The sequence below is a fragment of the Camellia sinensis genome, chromosome 6 (genome assembly GCF_055761805.1).
Source record: "Camellia sinensis isolate YWXY chromosome 6, ASM5576180v1, whole genome shotgun sequence".
Lineage (NCBI taxonomy): Eukaryota > Viridiplantae > Streptophyta > Magnoliopsida > Ericales > Theaceae > Camellia > Camellia sinensis.
This window is the reverse complement of record NC_138966.1, coordinates 177,270,978-177,279,057: the sequence shown is the minus strand read 5'-3', so window position 1 is coordinate 177,279,057 and position 8,080 is coordinate 177,270,978.

The following is an 8,080-nucleotide window of genomic DNA, read 5'->3' as shown; positions in this document are numbered from 1 at the left end:
GTCACAACTAATATTAATACATTAATTAATATATTAATTAATACATATAATACCACTGACTTAAAAACATCATTTAAATTTTCTTGGGGAAGACTATTACACAAACAAGTCGTAAGCATCATTTGATTGAGGTCATTTGTTATTTATATATGTTTTTAATTTATTATGACGACTATGATTATAATACGAGATATATCCATGCACGCACGCACGTATTGTTTTTTCGGCTACTCTTTCCTCGTGCGCTTTTACCAAGTCACTAAATGGACAACTCTGGTCAACTTTCTCCTTTACTTTATTCAAGAAATTATATCATCTTATAGAAAAAAAAAATTTGACTATCACTTATTGTGTGGGTGATTTTCTGACTACACTGCCCGCTTAGTAACTAGCTAAAGAGCACTGGCAGAATAGATGGCCTCTAGCTAACCTGCAACAGAAGTATAAGAATCCCGCGGTGGTTTCGACCACCCGGGGGCACTCCGACGATCAAGTCAGTATATCTCTCAAAGATAAATCAAATACTAAACTCACAAGCTTGAGTCTCAAAAGCATACCTTAGACCCATGGGGGTGCCTCTCTTTTATAGCCAATACAATCCTAGTCCCAAAAGGAGCCTGGCCCTAATGGACTTAGGATTACTGCTAATCTGGGACTCCCAGTGGGATTAGGATAAACTCTCTAAGAGTCTTATCTTTACCCAAACTGAAGTCTTTTTCCAATCTAGGACTCTTGTCCATATCCAAGTTGAGTTCCCTCTTCATTCTAGGACTCTTGTCCCTTATCCGCTTATCTCGGATTCCGATATCTTCGGAGGCAACCTCGGCCTAGCCGAGACCACCTCGGCGTCACGACCAGGACACGTGGCACCTCGGCTGACACATCGGCGTCACCTTGCCACGTGTTGGTACTCAGAAAATATATCCCCACAACTGCCCCCTAGGTTCTATTACCTCGGCATTCTGAGGTGATGGAACCTACACTGTTCGTTCATCTGTGCCCCTCTGTCTGAGATCAAACTTGCCGACCTCAAAGTTCCCTGGACTTCGCTGTCACTGATGTCAAGAATCAAGTTTCATGCTTTCCAAGCTGCTTGAAATCGCACCTCCTAGCCGAGGTTCTGGTTCCATTAATTCGAAAATTTCAAGAGTTTTTGCAACTGCTCCACTCACACTCTCTGGTGAGTTCCCGATTTCCAGTCACTTATTTGACTCCGGCGATTTTCATATCGGCGTTCATTTCACTTTTGTAGGTTCATAAACTCTTTTATTAAGCTCAATCTTTCATAACTCTTTTGAATCCGTTTACTTGCCCTCTGTTGTCTTCTATTTTCGTCTGTCTTCAAGTTTTTGATTTATTGCTAAAATGCCTGGAACTGTTCTTGTCATATCCGCTTTCTGTTGCTAGCATCATGTCTGGTTCATTACTTTCTTGTTCTTCACATACTTACTTAGTGCCTGTGCACTTGGCTTTATTCTTTGAACTTTGTCATCTTCTTGACTTCTGTTTTTTCTTTTCTCATTTAATCCTCTGGCTTCTTCTCTTTCTAGCTCTTTTGCTTAAATCCGTCATTTGTTCCAAGCTTTCAAGTTTCTTCAACTGTCTTCGTTTCTCTCCTCCGGTGAAGCTTTACGTCATTCTGTCATTGTCGTCAGACTTTGGCAAATCTCATTCCGACTTCCCTCTTTCTGGTAAGCCACTGTTCCTCCTGGTTTTATTTCTTGTTGCTTTCCAAGAAGCTCTGCTTCATTGTTTAATCACCATTGTTGTTTTACCCATTATTTCCAAATCATCTTCTTGAATACACATTGTTCACACATCTGTTGATTTCTGCCACTGTTCTTGGCTTGACACATTTGTGCAATCTTTTTGTCTTGATTTCTTGGTAGCTTCATCACCATTCTTGTTTATGAATTACATTCTTGTTTCTGTTTTCTGTGTCTTTTTCCAGATTCTTGCTTTCAATCTTTGCCTTCAAACTCCGAGGTGCCAATCGCCAAGAAGAGCTTTGATCAAACTCTTCAAGAGGTTGATGCTGAGCTCGTGGCTGAGAAGGCTGCTGAGAAGTTCTTTCCAACTGTCTTCTGGGGGTGAGGCACAACCTACCGCTGATGCCGAGTAGTTTGCTTCCTTCTTGAAATTGATGCCGAGGTAGCGGTAGAGAAGCTCCTCCAACTGTCTGCCGAGGCTGAACCATTGTCGTCCGTCGAAGTAGATTAGTCCGACGTTCTTGCTTTCAATCCCTAGTTCTTTAAGGTCTTCATTTTTGTACTTGCCAACCTTCTCAGCTCTTAACAAGCTAGTTGGTCATCTCGGTTGATCATATCTCAGAAACGTCTTTCAGTGTTTATCTCGGCTATACCAAATTTGTAAATTGCTACAAATTTCAACAAGTGGTAGACTTCATAATCTTCGGTTAACTCATCTTGTAATTTGCTCAAGAATTTCAACAAGTGTTAACATTCCTTGCTCCTTAATTATCATTCCTTCCCCCTACACCTTCTCCCTGCTCCCTAATGTGAACGTAAGTTGTACTTAGGATCACATTAGGGAAGTTGGCTTCGTGCCGTAGTCACAGACCTGATGTGTTCTTCTTTCGCCGATGTATTAAAACTTCTGGTATTTAATTCACCCCCTTTAGACCCTCTTTCTCTTGGCTTTTGCAAATTATCATCGCTGTTTCTTGAAGCATTTATTCCTTTCACAATTCTGGTCACCACTTCTGGCGTGCATTTAGTGGTTCTAATCAAAACGACGTTTGACTCCGGCAAATCTTTTTCCAACATTTAACTTTGTGCACTCTTGTAAATTCTCTCAAAATTTCAACAAGTGTAAAACATCATTTCGGTTTAACTTCGGTTAAGTATCATCTCAATTTAACTTCAGTTAAACATCACCTCAGTTTAACTTCGGTTAAACATCATCTCGGCTTAACTTCGGTTAAGCATCATCTCAGTTTTTGAAGTTTTTCTTTTTTTTGTCGCTTGTACTCTTGTACCTTTTTGTTCTTTAGATAATGTAAGCTCTCCATATGGCCGATGTGCCTCCTTGTTCTTCAATGTTTAATTCAACTTTCCTTCTCTGAATGAAGCGCTCTTCGTCGCCCTCCTGGACGAGGATTTTCTTTAGTGTCTCTTCACTCTTTTTGGCTGGCTCCTTGCCGACATCATCTAGGACCTCCATGTCCTCGTCTTCAATCTCTGCCTTCCCTGGTTCCCGAATGTTGCAGGTAGTTTTCATTGCTGCCATGGAGCAATTCTTCGCCTGCAGTTGATCCCTTCTGACTCTTTCAATCCCATGTTCTGTGGGGAACCGCAATAGTTGATGCAACGTTGAGGGAACTGCCCCCATTGCATGCAACCATCGCCTTCCCAAGATGATGTTATAAGGTGAAGGCGTGTCAATCACGACGAATTCTGTTTTGATCTTCATCTAACTGCTCTTGCAAGATTCTATACTTAGAATATTGTGCATGCCTTTTGTACTTTGCCTCCTTTGTGCAATCTTCTCGGGGTTACATACCTCGGGTATAATAGCTACAAAAATTTTACTTCGGCAAGATACTGACCTGCAAACTTTTCATAAATTCTAACAAGTGTGAAACATATACTACTCAATGTTAACTTTGCAAACTTTTTCTCAAATTTCAACAAGTGTTTAAACGGTGATCTCGGTCTAGCCTACTTGTAAATTGCTACAAATTTCAACAAGGATTAACATAACAAGTGTTAAACAATAATCTATTTGTAAATTGCTACGAATTTCAACAAGTGTTTAAACAATATACTTAGCTTTTACCTCAACCTGTAAATTGCTGCAAATTTTAACAGATGACATGTCGGCTTAACATTATCTTGTAAATTGCTACAAATTTCAACAAGTGTTAAGCATCTTCTCTGATTTAACCAACCTGTAGATTGCTACAAGTGTGCAGACTATAACCTCGGCTTCACTTCGACTTGTAAATTGCTACAAATTTCAACAAGTGAAGAGAAACAATAATCTCGGCTTAACTCCAACTTGTAAATTGCTATAAATTTCAACAAGTGAAGATAAGGAATCAGCTTAACTCCAACTTGTAAATTGCTACAAATTTCAACAAGTGAAGATAAGGAATAATCTCGGCTTAACTTCGACTTGTAAATTGCTACAAATTTCAACAAGTGAAGATAAGGAATCAGCTTAACTCCAACTTGTAAATTGCTACAAATTTCAACAAGTGAAGATAAGGAATCGGCTTAACTTCAACTTGTAAATTGCTACAAAATTTAACAAGTGAATTAAGGAATAATCTCAGCTTAACTTCAACTTGTAAATTGCTACAAATTTCAACAAGTGAAGATAAGGAACCATCTCAGTTTAACTTCAGTTAAACATCATCTTCAGCTTAACTTCGGTTAAGCATCATCTCGGCTTAACTTCGGTTAAGCATCATCTTCGGCTTAACTTCGGTTAAGCATCATCTCGGTTTAACTTCGGTTAAACATCATCTTCGTTTAACCAACTTGTAAATTGTCCACAAATTTCAACAAGTGGTAAACGCATTCTTCTTCTCTACGCCCCCAGTGTGAACTTAAAATCCACTTGGGTTCTCATCATACATGTAGCTTCGACCTTGTCGCCGAGGTTGAATTCAAGCCGAGGTTGTCGGCCTTGGTTTCTCTATTGATCTTACTTGGCTCCAACCTGAGTTTGATTTTCGGCCTCGCATCGGCGAGCCGTTTCTCTTTTCTTGTTCCGACGCCTTTGTTCCTGGCATGTCTTCCTCAGCCCTAGCATACTTCTTAATTTTGGCCAACTTTAGTCTGATATTGTGTGTTTCCTTTTTATCTTCTGGGATCTGAGATCTGCTCATTGTGTTCTTCTCTTCTCGGACTCAGGTCTCGAGATCTTATCTTCTGGAATCTTGGATCTACTCACTCAGGTTGAGCTCTTCTTTTCTCGGACCTACTCATCTAGGCCGAGATCATGTCTTCTGGGATTTGGGATCCGGGATTTGCTCACTCAGGTTGAGCTCTTCTATACTTGAATGTTATCTTCTTGGGAGCGCTCATGCCCCCTGTCTTTGCATCCCTTCTGGAAGGGTCTTCGTTCCTTCGCAGGTATCTATCCTTCCATACCTCTGGAGGTCGTCTTCGTTGCTTCGATCTGTTGTCTTTGGTGCGTCACCTTCCTGGCCGGCTTCTTTCACTCCGTGACTCTGGTCACGAGTGTCTGTGTTGCTATTGTCCCCTTCAACGTCGAGATCGATAGGTCTTCCACTCCCAGTAGGAGCGTAGTCTTTAATCTGATCATTCTGTCCGCCATTGGCCATCTATTCTTCTTTCTTTCCCACAGACGGCGCCAAATTGTGTGGGTGATTTTCTGACCACACTGCCCGCTTAGTAACTAGCTGGAGAGCACTGGTAGAATAGATGACCTCTAGCTAACCTGCAACAGAAGTATAAGAATCCCGCGGTGGTTTCGACCACCCAGGGGCACTCCGACGATCAAGTCAGTATATCTCTCAAAGATAAATCAAATACTAAACTCACAAGCTTAAGTCTCAAAAGCATACCTTAGACCCATGGGGGTGCCTCTCTTTTATAGCCAATACAATCCTAGTCCCAAAAGGAGCCTGACCCTAATGGACTTAGGATTACTGCTAATCTGGGACTCCCAGTGGGATTAGGATAAACTCTCTAAGAGTCTTATCTTTACCCAAACTGAAGTCTTCTTCCAATCTAGGACTCTTCCCTCTTCATTCTAGGACTCTTGTCCCTTATCCGCTTATCTCGGATTCCGATATCTTCGGAGGCAACCTCGGCCTAGCCGAGATCACCTCGGCGTCACGACCAGGACACGTGGCACCTCGGCTGACACATCGGCGTCACCTTGCCACGTGTTGGTACTCAGAAAATATATCCCTACACTTATCATTTATATAAGAGATTTTGGTTTACTGTAAGTTGAAGAGGTATAATTTGGGTGCGTGCTGGGTCTCATTATGTAATTTGAGTAATTTATTTTATAATTTTGTGTATGAATCATACATTAAAAAAAAAAAATTATAAAATTGATAATTTTTTTAAAAATATAATAAAAGTATGTGATTACGATTGTCAAATCAATTTAATTTTTATAAATAATTTACATATAAAAATAATAAAATAAATAATTTAGATTATAAAAGTGAATTCGTAGGCCCAAATTAGACTCTTCTACTGATAATCTTACGCATTCAAAAAACAAATACTTAGAAAAGAGTGTTTAAAATTTAAAATTTAATTTATTTTGATGTAACTCAGATAATACTTCAAATTATGAACAATTTTTTCTAGATATATATATATATATATATATTTTTGGAGTAGATAACATTTGCAAAAAATTAACTAACAAACAAATGTGGACTTTGTCACACATGGACATTGAATTAGGAACGTCATAAATTTTTTTTTATTTTAGATAGTAGGAACGTCATAATTAATTAAGGTGCCATTATCTTTCAAAAGCCAAGTCCTTTCCAAAGTGGTGTTGGACTATTTCTCATTGCTTAGTTCATGCCAATTTTTTGTTTTTTTTTTTTTAAAAAAAAAAACCTTGTATTTGATTTTCCTCATTAATTAATACTTAATTAACTTGTTAGACAATTCTTAAGTGTACAAGTATATACCATATATATTTGCACAAGTTTAACTCATAAAAATTTGAGAAATTACAACTTGCGTATATTTGTGAGAATTTAAACGATTTTGTAAAATAATTTATGTATGTATTTATGAAAATTTACGTACATATAGTATACATCTTGCATACTTAAACAGTACTTCCCTAATTTGTTTCCTTATCCAGGTCTATGGGAGTGATTTTTATGTGTAGCACCCAAAACTCACATTTTTGTTTCTTGAAAATTACAAAAATCTCCAATTTCCAAGTTTATGCTGATAATCAAGTTTCTCAAATTAAATTTTGCATCATGTACATATACGGAAAGCACATGATTCACTTATATGAACTTTTGACACATTATTTTAATTCCAAAAAAATCACAACATCATATTTTTTCCAAATATTTGTGTTTACTTTACACTTATTAGAAGGACTAAAGGTAAATCAACTGGTCCACTACTCAACACATGCTCTCGCCCCCTCTCCACTCTTATTTACCAATGATCTCCATATCCATTAAAAAAATAAAATAAATAAATCGGTGTTTGAGTCGGTGAAATTCATCATAGTTTTATTTTGATCATTCAAATAATTTATTTTGTCGGGTACATCATATATTTCGTTCATACAAAAAAATTAAGTTGATTCAATAATCGTAATTTATTCAATTTATTGTGTTTTGTCACAAAAAAATGGATGACAATTGTGTTCTTTAAAATAAAGATCCATTTTTTTTGGTAACAAACGTGATCGACTTAGTTCTTGTATAAATAAAAGACACGAAGTGTTCAAAAAAAAAAAATGACCGATTCAAATTATCGAAGCGGAATTCGTGTTGGGCCTTACAGTCCTAAACTGTCATGACCCAAACCCGCCCCTATGGGCTTAGTATCGTAACCGGCCAGTAATCCCTGAATTACCAAAGGCCTCGTAACAGATTAACATATAATTAGGGGCTGCGGAAGCAAATATACAAAATATACGTAGTCCATTGAGCTGTGAAGACATAAATAAGACGCATAATTTAAAACATTTATAAACTTACGAGTGATGTCAAAAGATATAACATTTGCATATCACTTTTAGAAGGGTAATATCAGGCATCTTGTCCAAAAACTCAACAAAACAAACAAAGTCTAACATGATTACAAAAGCAGCCACAAAACTTGACTTCATTCGGAACCTCCTCAGGAGGCACAAAGGTTACTTGACAAAAAATGAAACATAAGCCATGTCACGACTCAAACCCGCCCCTATAGGTTTCGCATCGTAATCGGCCAGTAATCCTTGGACTACCGAAGGCCTCTGAACAAATTAACAAGATTAAGGGGCTAGTGGAAGCAAATACATAAATATAATTGTCCAATGAGTTGTGCTGACTTATATGAAACGGAATATTTAAAAGCTTTATATACATAAATCAAAGTCA